This window comes from Pogonomyrmex barbatus, unplaced genomic scaffold (genome assembly GCF_055798465.1).
Source record: "Pogonomyrmex barbatus isolate J1 unplaced genomic scaffold, ASM5579846v1 scaffold2, whole genome shotgun sequence".
NCBI lineage: Eukaryota > Metazoa > Arthropoda > Insecta > Hymenoptera > Formicidae > Pogonomyrmex > Pogonomyrmex barbatus.
This window is the reverse complement of record NW_028297116.1, coordinates 10983092-11006593: the sequence shown is the minus strand read 5'-3', so window position 1 is coordinate 11006593 and position 23502 is coordinate 10983092. Positions and strand designations below refer to the sequence as shown.

At 36.7% G+C, this 23502-nt stretch overlaps 1 protein-coding gene across 9 annotated transcripts in view; it reads right to left on the bottom strand.

The window, feature by feature from the left end:
* Window positions 1-22535, bottom strand: part of LOC105422573 (uncharacterized) — a 211992-nt gene extending 189457 nt beyond the window's left edge. For 3 of the 9 annotated variants that reach the window (XM_089075884.1, XM_089075888.1, XM_089075892.1), the window contains exon 1: window positions 19629-22535. The gene's annotated coding sequence lies outside the window, so the exon portion shown is untranslated. The remainder of the gene's footprint in view (window positions 1-19628) is intronic. The other 6 variants (XM_089075889.1, XM_089075885.1, XM_089075886.1 and 3 more) reach the window with 6 other exon arrangements.
* Window positions 22536-23502: the final 967 nt, after the last annotated feature.

Below are 23502 nucleotides of genomic sequence, written 5' to 3'. Positions count from 1 at the left end.
AAGTACCTGTTCCACTACCACCGATAGTAGACTACCGTAGAATATATATCTCCATGATATCTCCATGATGATGTGAATATTACAAGACGATGCTATTTTCCACGTGGATGCGCATCTTTCCAACATTTGATCGTCAATATTCCTGTCAATACATTAGATTACGAAACAAGTGAAACAAGATGGTAATGCTGCGTTGAAATCCTTTCCTAGAGATATCCCGTCATTCCTGGAGACAGCTCGCTGTCGTTCTGCCACTGATACGCTGAGAATTTATCGTCCGGATATCAGCGAGACATGGCTTGCCGAGGACACATACAGGACCGTATATAAGATCATGGTTAGAAGCTTACGGGTATGACCGGACAAGTCTATGGAGATACTGGCCCACCGGTCGTAATGCCTCCTGCAGGATGTCACCATCCCATAAATGTCACGTGCACATACGCGACAGACCGGGGGAGTGCTCCGATTTTGGACCGCACGAATCAAGAGAGGCGCTCCTCCGCTTGTTTGCATTGTATTGCAAACCCACGGTCCATTCGTCCCGAGATTGAACGCGCTCGGGTTAGAGAATTGTACGGGAAATCGTCCTGATTAACGTTCCTTGCGCCGGTGTGTGCACCCGGTAGCCGATCTGCATGGGCCGTTCTCGTTTAACGACCAGTATACCGGCGGATGATGCACGCACCTGCATCTAAGCGACGATAGGAGAGAGCATTACGCCGAAGCGGGTTCAGCTGTCACTAGATCCGTGGATTCGACATTCGGTGCATAGGTGACATTACGAGGGCACGGACACGGTACATTTACGCGTAATTTAGCCGCGCGGGTTACACCGAGGGAGGAACGGAGTTATGAGGACTGTTAACAGAAGCTTCGATACATAAGCCGTTCGCTTGCCACGCCGCTTACACGTGTCGCCGTTCAAATGGAGAATTATATACCATAGATCATGACAATATCCATACGATAGAGACATGTTGTAATTATAATATACACAATGCGTCAGATAAGTGAGACCATGTGTACAATCCTGGCAGTTTTTTTTTTTTTTTTTTTTTATATATATATATATATATATAGAGCTGCAAAAAATTTCGCAAAAAATTTCGTTTTATCACAAAAAAATTTTAAATGTTTAGACCATATTTTCCAGTAAATACAATAATGGACGTGAAAACAAATTATTCTGACAAAGAATAACCGCGTTTTATCTCCAAAAATGTAAGCTTCGGCAATTAGTTTTGCGAAATGAAAACTTTCGAATTAACTTACGCGAATTTTCAGCGAAATAGCTGCGCGGTTTTGAAACATGTGAAAATAAGAAAAACGAGAGCGAGTAATCCCTCGAGGAAAAATATATAGTCTAGACCAGAAGTTATTCTCATCAAAAAAATAATAGTCACCGCAGAGAAGAGTAATGACACTGTAAATGCAGAATAGCTGATGAAGCGCAAACTATCCAAATTTTCCTGACGCAAAAACAAACGACGCGAATAACTCACATATCTTCTAAGTATGTAAAGTATTGATCCCAGGATGCAAATATTTTACGTCTAACTTGTCCTAACTTTCAGAATTAGAGTCGAATCAGACGATTAATCCTTATGCAAAGTTGTCCCAGAATTCGTTCCCTTTCTCTCTTTCCTCTTCCTCTCTCTCTCTCTCTCTCTCTCTCTCTCTCTCTCTCTCTCTCTCTCTCTCTCTCTCTCTCTCTCTCTCTCTCTCTCTACTAAATTTAATAAATTTATGAAAAAGATTAAACATAATCTAGAAAAAAACAAAAGATAATAAATATTAAATATTCTCTTCTCAGGAATCACTACAGAAATCTTATCTCTGAAGACTCAGTTCGCGACAAATATTCACGAAGTTGGAAATCGTCCCGATGTGAGAAAAAGTTTCTTTTCTTATTCTTCTATTTCTTCTTGATCAGGAGAAATGTTATCGTGATAAGTACATGCCAAACACAAGCAAACTCTGTCTATACAAAAAGAGAATCGGAATTTCACAAAAGAATTTCATCTAAGAGCCAGCAGACGATCCAATCTCGAGCGAAAGAAAAAAGTTTCGGAGACACTTTGATTTTGTCATGATACAATGATGAAACCTTGAAGAAAACTTTTATTTCTATTTTGATCATCACCAAAAATATCACGCGATTATCAATTATATATCAATTATATTTCAACATTATAAATTAAACAATGATAAGACATTGCACACAATATAATTAATTAATCTTTACAAAATTTCTTAATCCATTAGTAATCAAGATTATTTTTAAAAATAGATTTAATAAAACAGTTTATATACTCAACTGTCTTAAAAGAGCATTCTATGTGTATGTACAAATGTATTATAATTTTAACCATAAATATTAATCAAAACTTTCAATGTTTGATAAATAAAACGACTAACAAAACGACTAATTGAATTATGGATTTTTATTATGTTCAAATCAAGAACGTTCAGAAAAATAACTGCATGCGCCAATCGTACGCATAAAATATATCATATTAATATTTTTTTCCAGCAGAAAGACTAAACTTAATAAATACATATATTGAAATATGAAAGAATTTTCTCCACGGATAGATAATGAGAACATTTCACAATATTCATTTCTTACGCTTCTGAAATAACAAAGCAAAGCCTTTAACAGATAATTGAAAAGGAATTTACTATTCATTTCTTAATGACAGATTTATTCGCAATCTTTCAAGAATATATTATATTACACCTTCTTATAGTCAAATTAAAAGAATATTCTCATCATTAATCTGAGCTGATTTCTAAAAACTTGCTTTATATCTCGCTTAACAATTATATATGCAGGAAGAAAATTCTCATTGCTGCAGGTCTAGCAAAAAGTTCTATCGTGCGTTTATCCCTTTAATTACTTCGGATAGACAACACAAGGTAAAACCTCCCTACGGGATAATTTACTTTTAATCGGCGAATGTAATTTCTTGAATTCATCGTTACTTTTCCTCACGCAATTCGACCATGAGCGCATTATCTCGTCGAGGCGCCTATCGAGTTGGTAGGCGAAAATTTTCTTGGATACCGAGACTAAGCGAGTAGGTTGGGCCGAGCTCTAAAGAATGGCCATGAATGTAATGGAGGAGTGGCGCTTCGTTCCCGACTGTACGACCGACGGTATGTTTTTCTCTGCTTTTCCCATCCCTTACACACTCGGGCTTACATACGTATGTTGGTGCGTGTAGGACAGCTAGTTTCGGTGGTGGTAAAGCGACTCGGTGACAGATGCGAGACATTTAGCAACGGTCCTGCCGGCGCGCACCAGCCTGTCTGACGCTTAATCAACCTAAGATGCCGGAACATATTACGAGCAGAAAGCTACAGAGCTTTTATTACGTGCAAATCCTCGAACTTAGGCCATCCCTACCCGTGTAATAGCCTGTAGTAACTAAGAAATGCCCGCTGCATGAGAGACTCAAATAATGGTCACGGGCGAACATATTAGACTACTTCAAGTTAATACAAATCATGAAAGCGAGAATTGAGGAAAGAGATGGAACTAAAGAATTTATATGAGGCATCCTACATTTTAATTCTTACCATAAGAAAATTTAACAATCAATTATGTAATCGGTCGTTTGCAACTTGCAAATTTTAAAAATCATAAAATAACAATAAATAGCTTAATACTTATTTTTATTCGTAGAATATAAATTTTTATATTTCGTAAGCGGTAATAATTATACGTTCCGAGAGAAAGAGGCACATTATTTTAATATTGTAAGGAAATAAAAATATGACTAATTGTAATGTGAGGAAAGTATTTCTCGTGTAACAGGATTAAATTTTTTAATATGCAATTAACATAGTCGAGTTATGTTACAACCAATTTTCGAGATAATCTCTTCCCCGGAGAATCACTCGCGGGTACACCTGCGCGAGTGGCCTGGAAATTCTCGTATTCCAGGTCCGCACAAGTCTCGAGCCACGTAGTTCACAATGTAAAATATGACGGTGCACCATTATGCGTCCAGGAAGTTCAAAAAGAGCGAGTTTACACTCTATTCTACGAGATCTCGGTGCATAAACCGGTAATAATCTTCGCAAATCTGGATGGAACGCCGAAGGAACGAGAATGTAGAATAATTTGCTGAGAGTGAGATGACTCTTGAAAGTATGCTTTATGTAATAACACTGTCATCAAGAAAAACCCGAAATGATGACATCAAAAGAGACACGTGAAAATCACAAAAGTACTCGTTACTGTTATTTGGGGGAATATCAGACATTCCAGACCTCGCTTCCAGAGCTTTCGAAATGCTCTTTTCATCAACGGAGGCGCCCCTTAGGAAACAAATTTGCACGACATTTCGTTCCGAGTTTTAACCTCATTTCGCTGAATTCCCCGTCTGTCGTGAATTCGTTTCTTACATAACGATAACGAAGTACGCAGACTGAGTGTGCCTGTGCTGCATCGAATTAAGATATTTATTGCACCCAAAGTGACAGTAATTTGAAGAGAATGCGCGCTGATGAACCATTCGACAAATAGGATCGTAATTTCTACACGTGACATTTCTCCACGCACAAATCAAAATCTATTTGTTAAAATGTAAACTAAATGAAATTATGAAAACAGCTTAACTAACGGCAAATTATCTTTCTTTAGTAAAATAATATTATTTTATTATATTCTACTAATATTATTTTATTGTATTTTTATATTGTTGTAATATTATTCTATTGCACGTTAATTATAATAATATTATTTCTGTTAAAAATAATTCACATAATCACTCACATCATCAATAATTCACATTCTAGATAAAATAAAGAAAAATAAATATTGTTTATCATTTAGTATTATTAAAAATGTAGGTAAAACTAACAAAGAAATATTATGTTATATTTATTGTACATTTCAAAAAGTTTTTATTAAAAATTCTCTTTAAAATATAAATATTCATTAATAATTAAATTCTTTTGAATATTCGTAAAATAGTACAAGCATATAAAAGAAAGAATGAAAATTTCAACACATCACTAGAATTACGAGGGATTGTAAGGTTGAATAAATAATTTATACCGAGTTAAGTTTATCAGATCTATCATGCATTTCTTATAATTCATTTTACCCGTATAAATAGAAACTTTCCGGTGGATGTCCCATTGCGCCAACGTTAAATCTACGACAAAAGGTGAGACTTTCAACTCTAAAGGTTGCGTTGGAAGGGGAGAGAGAGAGAGAGAGAGAGAGAGAGAGAGAGAGAGAGAGAAGCGAACGCGAGATAGATGGTATTCGAGTTAGTTGGAAGCTCCACAGAAATGAATTGAATAATTTAGCGAGTCAGGATGAAGGGATAAAGCGAGTAAGCTCGAACGTGTCCTCTGGAAAGCCTCCGAAAATTCCATGGATGAGGTAGCCTCGGAAGCATTCCTGCTCGTCCCACGTCTTTCCGCGAGCGCTCCAAGCATTTTCGTCACACGTGCTACATTCGGAAGGCCCATCGTCGGGAAATAATTTGTGAACCGACGTTACAGGAATGGCTGCTGAAATAAAAAGAAATTTCTCCCGCCTGAATCGTGGGAAGCGTCATACCTTCCTACGTTCTATTTTACCAGAAATCCAGATATCCCGATTTCCCTTGTTTCTCAAATTCGGCTCGTTCAAATTCACACTAATCTTTCTGCCACTTTCTCGAAATTTATTCTTTTTCATTTTCTTTTGAAAAAATTCTGAAAATTCACCAAATCGTCCTTAATGTACGCACTGATACGGATTCATATTCCGTTTCCAATGCGAGTTAAACCGGTTACAATTCGAGAAAATAGAAAATTTCTGTCAATTAAAATAAAAACTATGTCATTAGATAAGTTGCTTTCTAATGAGAATTTACTGAGGATTTACGAATTGTTTACGACAATGCAAAATCTTCATAGAGCTGTGCTGGACATTTCGACAATAGTCGAGTCGACTTACTACGAAATACGGACGCATCTGAATTATGTATTTCGTTATCCTGAAACCACAAGCACCGTCGCGGTAACAATTTGTCAGCGGGGGATCCTGGAAACTCGGTATTCGCCTATATAAGGTGCACACGCATTCGCACATATACAAATGCATATATTATATACAAGCGGCGACGGGGGAAAGGAAGATAGAGTACAGTTAGACTTTCGTCCTGAACGGCTCGAAACTTCGAAGCAAGCACGAATCGTAGTAATAGTTTCACTGAGCATAATTATGCTTCCTTTCTGGGATTAATATGCAGATAAAGCGGTCGTGGGAGCCACAAACTGGGTCTTACGAAGCTAGTATCGTCGATGATTCAATCGTAAGATTTCTATTTGTTATAGCTGCTAATTAAACGAATAACTCATTATTAAAAACAAAAATATAAGGATAAAAAGAGTAAAAATTAATTCTCTTTTATGAATATTCTATATTTCACATCCAAGCTATTTTCATGAATATATCCGAACTATCATACAAAAAGTTGAAAAAGAATATTCACAAATAATAAATATTCAATACTTACAAAATAAAAATATTGTGACTTCACGTAAAAAAAAATAAGATAAACAGTCGTTAATAATAGCAATGTTCCAGTACAAGTTCTGAGTAAACGACTATAAAACGAAATGCACGATATAAAAAACGATGTTAAAAATATTTAACGACTACTTGCGAAGAAGTAAAGCTGATTTCGTTCATGGCGATGCAATTCTTCGCGTGTCGAATGCAGTTATATGATGGTGCGATATACGACTGAAATTTTTATAGCCGTTCTCAGAAACCAATGGGATTGCATGCTAAAGTATATTTAACTTTCAATTTACAAGGCAAATAGAGTTTTTAGATACATTTTGTGATAAATTTGATTTTCTTGCCGAAACTGTTGTTGTCTGGTCTACGAAAATAAATCAAAATATTCGTATCGATGTCACATAAAAATTCTTAAATCATATTATACATAAAACTTTATTATATATTATTTTTTGCTTTCATATCGATTATTTGTTATCTTCTAGTAATTTTATTATTTAATATAAAATTCTTTAAACAGATATTAAAAATTGACTCATTATTATTAATAATATTTTATTTTCAATGCTACAGCATCAATAAAAATTAGCCATTTTCTCGATAATTACAACTATTTGCAAAATTTTCATATAATTGTCATTATTAGCAGAACATCTGTATTTCGAAGGCAATTAGACTTCAAAGCACTGCTTATTTAAAACCGTTGGGAAATAAACGAAGTATAAACTTAAAAGTATGGATTAAAGTAGTAGAATGAGTCAAAGATCTTAGTACCTTAGATGCATCGTGAAGTGGCAAAGAAGCAGACGACGTTGCAACACGCAAAAGCAAAGTACTGGCGGCTCAAAAATTGGCGTGGAAGTCGATAGTAGACGATAAAACTTTAGCTCGAGGCAAGCACCGACGGAACTTCGCGCCATTAGATACTCTCGCAGTTCGAACAATAGATAGGAAGGGCTTCCCTACATCAACTACTCTTTTCTTTCCTCGCACCCTTCCCTCACTGCTTCGTCTTATGAAGTACTTTGTCCCTTGCGAACACCGATAGCATTGACCGCACTCCCTTTATTTATTTTCATCCTCCACGCCTTCATCCCTTTTCCTTTTTCTTCTTCTTCAGCTACAGCTTCTTTTATATCGTTTTTCTCTCATTTTTCAGAGCAATCATCATACAGAGTTCAATATCCATTCGCGATAAAACGAATTTCTCTATATAGTATAACTTTTTTTCTGTAAAACAAGTTTGAAAATAAGTTTGCTTCCAATTTAATATCTATATCCTCTATCTATTCTCAATCATCTATACGTACAACACGCAATTTATCTTCTTTTCTTGTCACAAAAATTCTTATCTTTTCTTCTCATCACAAAATTTCGCTAATAATCACATAGAATTTTTTACCAAGCTTAATCATGTGTTGATCTAAATTGTATATATAAACGAATTTATAAACAAGTAATATCCAATTTACGGATTCACATATCTCCCGCTTGCACGTCGTACGTACTTTATTTTACATGGTATATGGTATACGATTGCTTCTAGAACATTAATAAATGTCCGTCGTTCTGTATGCACGTAGTCTCCTGCCGCGCTTTGACCCTGCATCCTTTATCCTCTTCGACTCCCTCTCGCCGCTTCGTAGTATCTTTCTTTTTCCCTGCTCCCCGCTCCTTTTCTTCAACTACTATCTAGTACTACTACTAGTCTTCCACCATCGAGGTAGGTCACGTCTCTATTTTGTATTCCATCAAGCTCGCATCCATTCCGACGCCAAACAATGAAAAGCGTCCACGTCTGCCCCGCTATCACCCTCTCTTTTGGGCTGTCTTATATCCTGATGCGTCTCCGTAGATCTGCCCTACGAAGATCTCGGCGAATTCTTAAGAGGCGTATAGTCGAAAAGCTCTCTACGTTTTCATCCCCCCATATAGTCTTTTTCGTTTTCTCTCTTCCTCTCTTCGTCCTCTCTCTCTCCTTCTGTCTCTCTCTCTCTTTCTGTTTCTCTTTCACATCTCACGATCTTCTTTGCATCTCCTCATGTGACGCTATGTAAGAAAACGGATGTTTCGAGTTGGTACCAAAACGAGACGGCCCTTTATTTCGTCGGCTCATCTCGATTTCAAATGCAAATGCATATATCCGCGGCGCGAAAGACGCGACTAAAGGGTTTGGAAGGAAAACACACCACCGCGAAAGCGAGACCTCGCCACGCCACACGTTCCGCTACTTCCCATCCAATCTACCCTCCAGGCTGTTTCAGGACCGGGGAATATTTCGCGTTATCGCAGAGTTCGATTCTCCGCTCCGGACGCATCGTATTCGCGCACGCCATGGAGCTGAATAAGGCGAACTTTCATTAACCTTTCAAACGTATATACGCAGCTGTACGGAATATATTATGCAATCGATATGTCCAAGAATTCGCGACGGAATCACGGAGAATCAAATTGTAAACTCAAATTGTTAATCCTAACACATGTATTGTCGCTAACAGAATAAATGCAAGAAGATACAATTGTAATTCAGAAAAAGGTATAAATTGTAAAATATATATACTCAAATAATATGCTTTTTCTTTTCGAAACGAAATTATTTCTTTATTCACATGTGCGTTGCCGCTATTACAAGCGAAAATAAAGCGAGTCCAACTCGAAATCAATCCGAAATAAATCATCACTGCTAGCATCTCGCGAGATTTTATAGTTCCTCCGCACAGCATCTATACTATAACCTCCTTCCGCCCGCAGAATCTAACTTTTAACTGCTTCGACAAACTTCCCTTCCTGGTTAATCCTTGCGATAACGCCGCGGAATCGTTACCTGCCACTTTCAACTTTTAGGTACTAATAACCTTATTCCATCTACAGAACGTCATCATCGAAAGCTACGCCTTTGCCGTTAAAGCTGAATATTCCAAGATAATTTTACCGCGATATTTCACCGAATTGCTTATCATTAATCATATAATTGTCTTCCATAACTTCCAAAAAGTGTACGTCCGAATAAAGACAACGATATAAAAAATCGTAATGCATATACCACGCAAGCACGAAGGGAAGCAAGCGACTGCATTTATCGTGGCAATAAAAATTCCTCCATTTTTATCGTCATCAGTCGCTCTTCCTAATGGCGAGCTAGCTACGCGATTCGCCGACCTCGTTCTTCCTCCCCTTTCCCCCTTCCCGACCCCTCATTCTTCTTCCCTCGACCTTCGTTTTCCTGTACGGGATATCGCTACCAACTCCTGCTACGGGAAGGATTCGGTAACCGCCGGTATGCAACGGTAAATGTATGCTGTATGTAAATGTTATCCGAGGCAAACGGTAATCTAGAATTTGCTTCGCAGACGTGTACATTTCGTGGCGGTTCGAGGGTAGCCACGATGTCGGCGATGGAGGTTTACGAAGGGCAATCGACGGTCACGAACAGAAATCGAAATAGAGACGGATGGCCCTTCGTGACGGAAATGGCAATCCTATCGATAATATTACCGTCAAAATTAATCACGAACTAAGAATCAATCCCTCTCAACTGACTTTCAAGTGTCAAAGTAATTATATTAAGATATTAAGATATTATTCCCAACTGACATTTATAGACAGATTTTCTGAAATTTATTTTTGTATAATATTGAATAATAAAAAATGGATATGTAGATTGTTAAAACTTTTTCGATACGCTCATAACAAAAATTTAAAATTTTAAATGTTATACGAGAGGTAATAAAAAAATCCATATTGTTTATCATTAAATATTGAATATTTTTAATATTTATTAAATATCTATCTAAATCTTTATCATAATTAGCTAATATTGTATAAGTATGATATTTTTCGATAGAATATTTTATATCCAACAATGAAACTACGAAAAGCATGCGGATGAATTTATCAATCTATAGAGAGAATAGAAAAGTTAACAATACACCACGTTCTCTGGATGCGCCAGGCATAGAAAGAAATTTCTCTCGCGTGGCTGCTTCAACAAAGAGTAAGAAATGGCAGGAATAGGAGAAGAGTTGAGAATCGCTGGAACGTGGAATCGGAAAAATTGTGCCGAGTGCGCAAAGGGGAAGACTTCTTTGACTCCATCTCTCTTTCTCTCTCTCTCTCTCTTCAGGTTTGAGGTTGGCAAGCCCTTGATTGTCCGCGAGGACCCTTCAAGTTGGCCAGGCTATATTCAAAAGTAGACTCCAAGTTGGAGCTAATTTGACGCTCTAAAAAATCGCTTGCCGCATTTCGTGGATTAACTGGAGCAAGTTTTACAAACTTAAAAATATACGTTTCTTTCACGTTTTTTCGAAGGCAGCATCCAACCAGGAGAAATCATCTTGATGCGAATAAAAATTGAAAGAGAACATATCGATTTCTCAAATACAATAATACAAGCGACAGTAAAGAGCAACATCATTTGCAAGCCGATCACTGACAGTATGCTTAACAAATTCCGATCATCAATTGCCATTAGGTCCGCTATTTAATGGGTCCAATTACGCGAAGATAGGCATAGCTCTAATCGCCATTGAAAAGTACATTAGCGCGTAACGAGAGACACCGTAGGCGTGGATGCAATTTCGATGCTGCTGCAATGCGACTAACGCAAAATCATGCGCGTATATCGCTCTGCTTTAGAACACCCGCTAAAATTGCGGTCGGACCGTAATAAAGTTACGAGAATCTACGTGTGCGGCACGGCGTAATTGAAAAGTTCCCTATCTAGAACGTAAACAGAGTCACAAAACATTCCGTTCGCACACGATCGCGAGTATTTTCGTCCATTGTAGAGCTTACGGACTTTTATTGCCCCTCGTGCGCGGCACGAAACGAAATTTTCTACAATAAGAAAACTATACACCGCGCACACATATATGTACCGTTGTCTGTTAACGAGAAACATAAACTAATGGAATAGAAAGTTTTCGATCCGCGGAAAGATTAAATCAAATCTCATCGGTTGCACAACGCGTTTTGACGTAGAAGTCGTAGAACTTACATTACGGATCGCGTGCATGGAAGGATGATGCGACTCGACTAAACCGTCATCCATTACAAACTTCTAATGAGCCGCCGTTCCAGTGATACGACTGTCAATATTGGACGACATTACCACCGTGACACAGCACACCGATACTGTATATACATACATACATGCATGTATACCAGCGGTAATAAACTTAAAGCAAACTTATGACATATATATATATATATATAATACGCACGAACGCAACCGTACGCCGTGGGGTTGTTATTGCGTAGATGTACCTAACTCAGTTGCCAGTCCATACGCGGTTTGTCCCCGCGCTCATTCAAACGGCGTTGCGTATCGCGTGCCAAAATACAAAATCCGGCATACAAATAAAGTTTCCAGATACCGAGCTCCTTCAATCCGTCGCCGCCGTTCGAAGTCAAATACGACGTCGGCGGCTTTAATAATATTCCTCGGGAACGAACCGCGCCCGGCTTTTGCGGCGGGTGGATAAGCAAATAAAAGTTTCCGGAGCACACCGACGCGGTGTTCGAGCCACGAGACAACGCTATCGTTGGATAACTCGCAGAAATTGAGAGAAGATTCCGCGGCACGTCTAAAGGCGCACCCTCTCTCGCTCCGCGATTCTTTGCGGCGCAAACCCCCTATGCCCTCGACAGCGTTGCCGTGGCGAGGAATTTATTTTCGCGCAATCCCGAGATATGTACCTGCCGCGAAGAAGATTACCAGATCTTAGACGGATGCGCCGCGCGCACCGAGATTCAGAATTTGACAAAAGCCGAGCTTACGTCGGTATCCGATAATAACATTGTGCGGTACAGAAGGATTATATTGAAATCACCGACAAAGGTTCCCTCCGACAATGTTTTCACCGACATTATTTTGCCGACACCGTCCGAGTTTAACGATATATGCATTCATCATCATACGTATTCACTGACTTTTGTCGTCAACAAATGTATTTTCACCAAATATTTTCATTCAATCATCATTAACGTTACTTTGGTACACATTGGTTATTTTCGATCGCACGTTTGGTCAAATAAGTAATGAAATTTATATAATTTTAATATATATAAATTTATAATGTTTCAAATAACGTTTTTCGGAAAATTTTCTTTCAAATTGTAAGCAAAACAAAAAAATTTCTTATACCCATGTATATGAATTTATATGTTGATGAATACATATGATTAATAAATTCGATATCGATTAAACTCAATATAGGTGAAACTATTGTTGCGAAAATTTTTGTCGATGATTTCAATATAAACAAATGCAGAAAAAAGGTAATAATTTGAATATTAAAAAATGTAGTCGCGTATATCAAAATAAAATGCTTGATCATACGCAAATAATTAATAAGAGCTAACTGAGATTAATGACTCCTGATGAATACAATGGTTTATTTGAATAAATATTATTCATTTTTCACCTGTCAGTTATAACTTATATATAACAAAGAAACATTAATAACGCAATTTAAAAGAATCTTTTTTATGCTTAATAAGATATTGAATTTTAAAAAGCGTTATCTCTTGCTCCTCAAGACCCGAGCTACATTAGATATTCGATTTCATCTCACAGTTCGAAAGCGTACTCAATTTTCCCGATGCAACGCGCTGCGAATATAAAATGTTCTTATTCGATTTGCAGGCGGAATAAACATGTATGTAGAACTATATATCATAATAATTTGTATAATAACACTGTATTCAATAAAAAATATAATTTGACCAATATATAATATGTACGAAGGCAGATAATTTTATAAAATAATGTAAAGCTGTTATTTACAACAAAAATTTCAAAAAAGATTATTTAACAATGCAGAATATTTTATATCATTTAATTATTTCATAACCGCATTCATTTATTAGAGACATTTTCAAAAAGATATTTATTAATTTGATCCCATTAATGTATAAGGCAATTATATAAAAAGAGATTTAACGTTTAATAAATCGTAGATTTAATCGTAAAATCGTAAAATTAGTGATCATTAAATTCGAAAATATATTTTACCTTTTATATTTGTATCGTTAATTGATGAGAAATAAAGCGTAAGAATAAAATTAAATAATTTCTATCAAAATATAAATATATAAATGCTTAAATAAAATGTGATCCTTTTATTAACACGGTATGCATAACGATTGCAGTCTATCTTCGAACACTCGAAAACGATAAGAAGGAGAAAATGTTCTCTCTCGTCACATAATAGTGCGATTCGAAAACTTAACTCCTACTAAAGTTAAGAAGCAGTAATGAATCACTTCAAGAAACTACCGAGGTCTTGATCCATGAAACTAAATCTCCGTTACGAGTTTTCGAGTCACAAGATCCCAATAACCGACAGCACGAAAGAGCGGGGAAAAAGCGCGAGAGAGCGAGCAAATGAATGTGAACGCCCGTCTTTCCACGGGAAGAATCATTTGACGAGCGAACAAATATACTCTTCTGTCTACAGTGCAGCGCTCGCCAACAGAAAGTTTAAAAAAAATTGCTCGCTTGCAGTTTTTTAATTAAATTTGCTGCCGGTCAGCTTTCCCCGAATGCGAAAGCCGCCGTCGTGGCCACGCGGTGGACTTGAGAACTCCCAAGAATTTAATTGAAGTCTCCTGAGCAACGTTTTCGAAAAAAGAAAAGGAATATCGTCATTGTAAATTCGCGTAACACAAGATAAAACACAAGAAACAGCTGGTCAAAAAAATTTGCCAAATATGAAGGATACAAATATGAACTCGTATGAATTTTTCTACGAATTCATACGAATTGCAGGATTATTTTTCTACGTTCAAAAAACATGGCCGATCAGATGCAGCTGCTGAAAAACAACAGGCTGACATACCGCCGGAAATACCGTAAAGTGTGTTTCGGCCACAGATTCCTCGAAAGATACTAAAAAGCTTTAGACACGTGTGAAAACGAACTGTAAAATCTTTAGGTGAATGTTCCAGCGGTAGACAGTTCTCTCGAAGATAGACGGAATGGAGGATGGGAGGGAAAAGTGATGCCGCACCATGGAATAGCCGATGAAAGTCTGGAAGTTAAGCGCCTTATGGGATTCTGGCGAGTTCGAGATGTTTCGTGGAAAAAGTGCCTTCTATGCCGACGTGCCTCGTGTGCGGAGATGCGCGAGAATGCGCCATTGATTTTTATCCGTGAAAAGTAGGCTTCCGTGAACGGCTACGGGAGGCGGAATGAGAGGCGGAGGAATATCCCGATAGGTAAGCAGGTGCACATTCTGACGCAAAGATGGCGAAAATAAGGACACGATGAAGAAAAGCCGTCTCGAATTTCTTCCGACTCCTCGTGACAGCAAACACCCTCGTCATAAATAATTCACGTGTGCATGTGTGTTTGCCGCACGCGTCGTCTTATAAAAATTATATTTTATGCATATTTTCTTTTCATACAATATTTATCGGAAAAGCCAATCGGAACGGTATACTGACAGTTAGTATTTGAATACAAACGACTTTCTGAATGTTGTATGATAGTTTCTCTCTGTGAAAAATGATATAGATAGTAAGCTATTTTCCTATTTCGTTTATCAAAATTGTTGGTAGGTAACCATGCATGTGCTTTTGTGTGTGTGTGTGTGTGTGTGTGTGTGTGGGGGGGGGGGGGGGAGGTGTTTTCTCTACATTTCACCGATAACATCCGACGTACGATCAAGCGAAATCATACGTATCAGCCATTTTTTCATATATATTGACCATTACTCGAAAGTTCGGTCACGAGAGTCTCTACAAACAATTTTACGAAATATTTTACATGATCAAACACGCACACGCGTTTGCATGTAACTCGTCCAAAAAAAGTCCGTTTAAAAAATGGATAGTTGGCATACATGGTTGCACGGTACGTGGTCGCCAATCAAATTAATCTGTGCTTTTACGAAACTTATCTTTTTTAAGCACGCTTTTTTTCGTCTGCTCGGCTCTTTGTTTTGACTTTCTCCCTTCGTGATGCTCCCTTATTCCGCGCGAACAGCTCGCTCGGGACAACGTGATCGGAATGCTCATTGTTAATTCAGATTCGTCGCGACGCAGACGTGTTCCTAAGAGTATGTAACGGAGGGGAATAAAGATAGTAGGTTCTTCAAAAGTCCTACAAGGCTTACTCCAAGAGTCATTCTTGCGATAGAACTGGCAAAAAGAGAGAGTCCAGATGCGGGTCGGTTGGCTGGATTGAACTGAATAAAATATCGCTTTGATACTTAAGCTCTTGCGCGCGAAATTGTTTTGCCGTTACAACGTTATATAGATATTGCTCTCCGAAGGAATACTCTCTGTATAGTCTGTAAAATAAAAAGCAAATTCGTTCAGCTTTAATGACGCGCAAACAAGTACGCTCACACGAATTTGATTTTTTTCTGCGCTCAGTCAAATATCGCCTCTCTCATTCTGTTTTTCTAAAACGTTTATCTGGTTCGTTCATGTTTTCAACGACTTAATATTTCTCTCACATGCAACACGCCCATTGGGCAGCAGTTCCAACACAAAATCCAGCAAAAATCGCAAAATAAGCATGACTGGCGGCAACCGAAAATATTCACGCGCACGGTGCTGATCCTATGATAAAGGGAAAACGCCACGTGGCAAACTTGAAAGCGGCATCAATATTTCTCCTCTTCCTCTCAAAATCAGCCCGTAGCTTTAGGACCCGAAAACCCGGAACGTCAGGTATTTTATATTAAAAGTCTCTATGTCCCACGTCATCTCGGTATTCTTATGCTATCCCGGCATTTTTGTTCAGATGTGGTTGCGTACGTGAGGGACGTGACATTGTGTGTATCCGAGAACTTTTCTGGAGATCTGGCTGATTCACTTGCCAGAGTTCCTCAAATGCGAGAAATATGCGTGCCACACGTGCGCCCGTCATTAGATTGATATTTATGAGACTTTATAATTGTTTCCGAAATATCCGTCCTCTAAATTGACATTCAATCTCACGATTCTCTACATTCCCTACGCATTCCCTGCATACGCTGCAATAAACGAAGTTATGACCGATTCATATATATATATATATATATACCGTCTACGCGTAGCTGAAATTCAAACGTATCTCGGATTGCATTTCCATTTCCCAACGAATTAAGATTTACGAACAAAATTCCAACGGATGGGTTTCCCATATACGTAAAGCAATTACTTGCAGAAAAATTGCGGTCTCGAAAGTTTATCCTGTATATGAGGGAATGATCTTTCTTTGCTACACGAAAAGAGATGATGTATTAATAATATTAGTAATAATTGAAAATAATCTCTAGTTAATTTTTTATTTATTTATATTAGTTATTTATATTTATTTATATTTTATTTATTTATATTTATTTATATTATTATTTATATTTATTTATATTTAATTATTTATTTATAAACATGTATGCATTTATTTTAATAAATTAATAAGATTATTTTTAATTAAACTGATACTTTTCATCAGATTGATAAAACATATTTTTTTTCCATAAATTCATTAAGAATATCTCAATTTTGTCTCTCTATTGTCTTTTCCTTATAAATTAAAAACGACAAGGTAACTGTTCATTGTTGCTCAATATTTTTTTCCAGAATTTAATTTTAAATTGTTTGTATTTTGAGATAAGAAACAAATTGTTGTAATTCAGTAATTACGATATATTTTTGCAGTTAACTCAAATAATTAAAAGGAAGATACAAGTAGAAGGAAGATACAAGTATCAAGTAAGATGTTACGAATGCCGTGTTCAAAATATTTCTTAGTGACAATAAGCGATTCGAAGACCATATTATTTTGATAAAAACTTCGATATATAAGAATCCCACACGATAATGAAGGTTAAACTCGAGCCACGACGGAAATAGGCTATATTCGGAAAGCTCAAATCTGAAGAGCAAAGTCACTTCGCGGTGGTGCTTGCCGACGTCATTCTCCGTCGTATGGAACGGCGTGGAAATTCAAAAGCGCATGTTTGTCGTCCACTCGGCGAACCCTTCTGGAAATTGGCCCGGTGTCACCGGAGAATTTCAGTACCCTCTCTTGTGGTCCTGTCCACGCGGGGCACAAGAGAATCCAGTAAAATTAAATCAAGGGGCTTTCGTCCTCTTGCCCGTCGGAAAGCCGCGGGACAGCTATTACACTACGTACCTTGTATATATATATATATATATATATATATATATATATATATATATAGTAGTACAAAACTGCTGAACAATAACTCGCATTTAAATGTTATCGATATCCCAGAAACCGCGGTACATGCCTCATCCAATTTCGATAAACGCGGCGCATTTTCAAAAATAAATACGATATCCCTGCATTAATTCCTTGCATTCGTTGTATAATGCATAAAGATAATTTAAATACAAAGCAAATTATTTCACATAAATGTTAATTCCGTACAGATATCTCATATATATATAAATCCATTAAACAACATCGAAAAATGTGTAATTTCTTTCGAATCGACATTTTTCGAAGATTTGTTCAAAATTTCTTCGTATTGTTGGGACGCTTGCGCACTTAACGCAGCATTGTAAATCTTTTGAATTGTAAGCCTCTTTAACATCGCCCGGTTTTCAGAAAATGGTGGAATGGATATCATAAGGTATATCCGTTGGATAGCTTCCAGTACGCGGCTGCAGCAGCTTTGGGGTCAAAATATCGTGACGGTTGTGGGGGTTAGTATTACTGATATTAGCGTCGCCAGTAACTCTTTCGAAATAGCCTTGGCACGTACCAAACTTGTATTAACTTCTTCCTTTTCTTGAATCACGCCCTGTATTACGATTCTCACCCGCCTACATTTTTTGACATTTATTATCATGACAATTAGGTTTGATTAATTATATATTTCGCAAATGAATAACAAACACACGTGACTAAAGCTTATTATATTGCTGTTGCATTGGAAACTCTTATTAATTAACTATTATTCTGAATAACGAACCGTGTTGAGAACCAAAATTCATAGGAAAAATGTATGTAAAAGATTTGAAAATAGTATCGATCAGTGATGACTGATAACAAAACAGCTCTAGGATGAATAGATGTTCTTCGAAAGATACACGAGAAATGAAGTTTTTCTATGCCACACTGAATACTGAATGGACACATTTTTTCAAATTGATATCAATGTACGGGCCGTCGATCTTTTTTCTGTTTCGCTACGTCATACATCAATAAAACAGGAATTGGGGACAAATACCGTCCAACTTGATTCTGCACTACTATGACGCTTCTCTTGTTGCTATTTACTTTGGTTTTTTTTCAAAGATCATATCTCTAACCCCATATCCTTCCTTATTTCCTATTTCAATAACAAAGCATGAAGATATAGGTTCATAGAATTACCTGACATAACAATAAAAAGTCAGAATTTCTCTGTTATAAGTGCTAATATTAAGTTAGAGTTCCGACCTCACAAGGTTATATCTGTTACAGTAATAAAGAAATATTATATTATACTATTACTTATATTATATTATAACATAAATAATAGTATAATATAATATTATACTGTTATAATATAATTATATTATATTATATTATATTATATAAATATGAGATTATATGAGGCATATTAAATTTCTAGATTATATATTCGCTTTAATGTTTTTGATATTATAAACATATCAATTTAAATTATTTTACAGGAAAAATAGATCAAGAGTTAAAGCGATTAAGATGCAAATGTATTTATTACTTATGTTTCTATTGTTTTATGAAAATTCTCTGTACGTTTTATGCTTGAAAAAGCATCACGTCAGTATTATAAGATATTCTTACGCACAGAAAAGATTTCCTTTACAAACGAGATCATAAATTATTTCTTCGCAATATGATTGCAAAGAAAATACATACGCTTATATATACGCTTGCTGATATATGAAAAAATTGCTTTTTATTTGATACGAAGGTTGGGATATTTGACATTTCACAATATGTCATATAAGCTTTAGAAAAATTCGCTCTGTCATGCTATGAAAATTATATCTTATAATACGTTCATTAGTAGATGATCATATGCGATTGTAAACTGTAATTAAATTATTCGAGTGCAGTATCAATTTTTTATGTTACGCATAAATAAATTATGTTACTCACCAACTGTCAAAGTCCGCAAATCGCGTCACAGGGATTACGAATGTACTTGGCAATTTTATTAGCACGACTCGGAATTATCTTGAGGTCTATAAAGATGTTGCGTTTTCAGATGTCAATTAACAATCTCAGGAACGAGATAGAAATTAGCTTCTCAACGCACTCCACACTGATACAATGTCACTGGCACGCTGTCTCGTTGACGAAACTTATCACATTCATTTCCACATAACACCACAGATCCGTCATAACATTTTATATCGCATAATGTTCACTCACATCTGTCATAAATAATACACAAGACCTACGCGTCAAGTACTTCTTATATATTTTTAAATGTCCCTAAGATAATATAAAGCCTATATATATAAACACATGCACATAAATTTTAACGTGAGATCCGTATTCAAAATCAAGTATTATCAATGAACTTTCCTTATTCAAATCTAAAGTTGAAACCTCTCGAATGTAACCCAAGTTCCCGTGAGCGAAATATTAATCAATACCAAGCGACGCAATTTACTTCGTCGGAGGTACATTTATGCGCTTCCACGCATTTTTTTTCTTTTCCTAATAAAATAAATTATACAAATCAAAAATAATGCGTAAAATATATCTCAATAAATTCGTCGAAAAAATTCTTAAAACAAAACGCGATATTTCATACGCGTAGGGATACTCGTAGGGATACTCAACACAGTAGTTTGCAGCGTTAAGGGATTCAGATTACCCCCTCCCCCCTCCCTGTAATATTACCGTTCAATATAATCAACCATTACAATCGTTGAGCTTCCAGCTACCTATAAACGCAAACGCTTTTTATTGGTTATCGGCCGTGGTCTCTTTCGCGCTTATACACGAGCCCATTCACTGTATAACAATGTGGAGTAGACGGTTTAATTGCGAATTATCGAGCCATTGCGAAATTCAATTGCCGTGTAGGCTCTGCTCACGCGTCTCGCCCGCACACGTCGCACACAAATGAAATCGTGCGTGCAAAACGCCTCGCTGATGTCCAACGCGCGTCCGTACGACCTTTCGCATTTTCATAATGGTTCTGAATTTGGTTTAATAAACACGCATTTTATCGTTATCCGTAGATACATGTTACATCCCAGTTTACGCAACATGAAACATTGGAAATACACATGAACGTTGCCTCGCGCATGAAACTCTTCTCTTTCGGTTATGTGTACCTGTTAGCGTTAAAAATACAAAAGTGATCGCGATTGTTTACAATTTATAAACGGATGGAAGGATCTTCAGTTGACAAATGTCAAATTGGAACACGAATAATCCACTTATATTATTTTGGGTCATCATATTCTACTGTTAAATCAGCGATTGTAATAATGTAAAATTCTTAATATATCTCGTTAATTTATATATCTCATGGATTACATTTTAATTTTATTTCAATGATAAATAAATAAAACGTTACGTTCAGAAGTCAGCAGAATTTTCTAGAATATTCTTTGGATTTTTTATTAAAAAATAAAAAAATACAATTCATGCAAGTCAAAAGAATCACGAATTTTATTTTAAATTATTCCTGATGGGCAAGAGAAAAAATATTTTTACTGAAATATTTCGTTAAATCAATTTTCCTTTAATTCAACTTAACAAAATTGTTCAAATGTTTTATTGAAAAAGTCAGAGCTTCTGAACACGGCAAACGCTAAATATTTTATTTTATAATTCGCCATTCGAATTTTTTGTACGTGTCCTGTATTTCTGATAGTTTAACCATTATGTTGGCAGCTAAAGTTTACTATTTTACTACTATTAATATTATTGTTACTGTTTTAATATAATAACTATTTTTGTTAACACAATTATTCACTTTAATGATAACTAAAATTAGCTTCTGAATAATTTATAAAAAGTCAATAATTTCATTAAAAAATTTTAAAAATTAAACTTTATTATTTTTGTAATTAAAATAAGTAAAAATATTTTTTTAAATGTGTTGTAGAAGAACTTGTTAAATTAACAAGTTAATGTGCCGAGTACATAAATACTATTCAAAACTTTTTTAAAAAATGCGATCTTTAAATCATAAATTACGGAATATGACAAGTCCTTTTGAAAAGGATCAATTCCTATTCAATTTCGTATATATCGGGCATAGTATTTACCGTGCGTTGCCCTAGAAGCAATGACCCCTAATCCCGAATGATTAATCCGCAACAAGGTACCAACTCCGCAGAATCAAGTGAATCGATCCTGTTGAATTTCAAATGTTAAACGTTTGGTGCAATAAAATAGCATGAATTCAAGCTTTCCCCTTTAAATTTTCGCACGAAGTGTTAATCGACCAAAACACTTTCGCGCTCTCCAACATCCTATCGCTAAAAGTGACACTTCAATTAAAAGTACAAATCCAACCAACCCGAAAATGCCCTTAAAATGCCTTAGCACTCAATTTCACGATTCCAATGACATGTAAAGTACAAAATATTGTTTCGATGGCTGCTCCAAGAAGGAACCGGCGATCTCGCGATCCCGATCGATCGCGACGATTCACGTGTCGATCTTACGAGAAGGGCGGATTGACCGATTGCTCGCACACGGCCCGAGAGGTTAGTAGGGTCATCACGCGCGACGATACACACACGCGTTTATCAACAATACACGCACTGTCACGAACCTGCGAAGTACTTGCGCGAGCAACGCAAAAGGACGAATGAGCGGAAGCTCTGCGCTTGAAAGCTCGCAAGCCCCACCGCCCTTTCGGCGCGTGCGGACTGGAGCAAACTTGACCGACGGTGAACGACGGACGCCGAAGGTGCACGAGGAGCAATGGACGGAGCGGGTTTGACATATCGCTGCAAGATAATTAATCGATGGAAATATAATGCCTGATCAACGAGTGCAAAACCCTTGCTTTTTTTTTCTCATAGCGCGCGGATCTGCTGTGCGCATGGATCTGAAAAAAAAAAAAGAAGAATTTCAAAATGAAAAGCAGCTTGTGATGGAATGATGGTGCTATCAAGTTCTTCATAAAAATTAACTAAGCTGCATAATAATTTATTTTCATCTGTTTCCTCTCGTTTAATTAAAAACTTTCCTTTTCTCTCTAAAATAAAAAAAAAAAAAAAGGTTAAAAGTGTATACGTAAAGTCTTATACTTTTTTTTTTTTGCACAAAGATATCTCAACGTTATAAAACGGACAGTTTCTACGAAACTTATAACGCTATATTTACATAAGAGATTCTGAACTCTTCTGAAATCCTAGATTCTTTTGAAATCCACTTCCCCGCCATGTTACTACAATTTTGTGTGATCTATTTAAGATACGAGCTTTTACTTTTCGCGCAGCAATAAAAGGAGACTACCGTCGGATCGATAAAGCGGAGCGACAATGAGATAACGTTTACGTGTCTGCTGGAATCCACAGGCAGCATCGAAAAGCTCCGATTCTCCAAGCATGCTACCAAGCAAGCAATTGGTTGGTAACCAATTTACGACTAGCGCCAGCCAGCGATCGGTGGACGGTATTTTATGCCTCGTAAAAAAAAAAGAAGTAACGGGCAGAGAGACGAAAGGTGAGAGCAAAAAAAAAAGAAGGGCCGCTCCAATCGAATTCATTTCCATCCGTGCACAAGTACCGAATCTGCCGGCTTGGACGAGCGATTTCCCCGTGCGTAAAATTCATTGTCGATACCCTTTCGGTTCGATCGTGATAGCGAAGCACGAGCAACGAAAAGCGAGAACAAAGAAGCTTACATCGAAAGCGAACGGAATGGTATCATCTGACCCTTCGCTGTGAATTTTTAGTTAATCCCGCGGCGTGATGTGCGATCGACAGCGAGAAAACAGCAAAATAGTTATTTAAATTTATTTAAGGATATCAGCCACTGAGCCAGGTGTTTA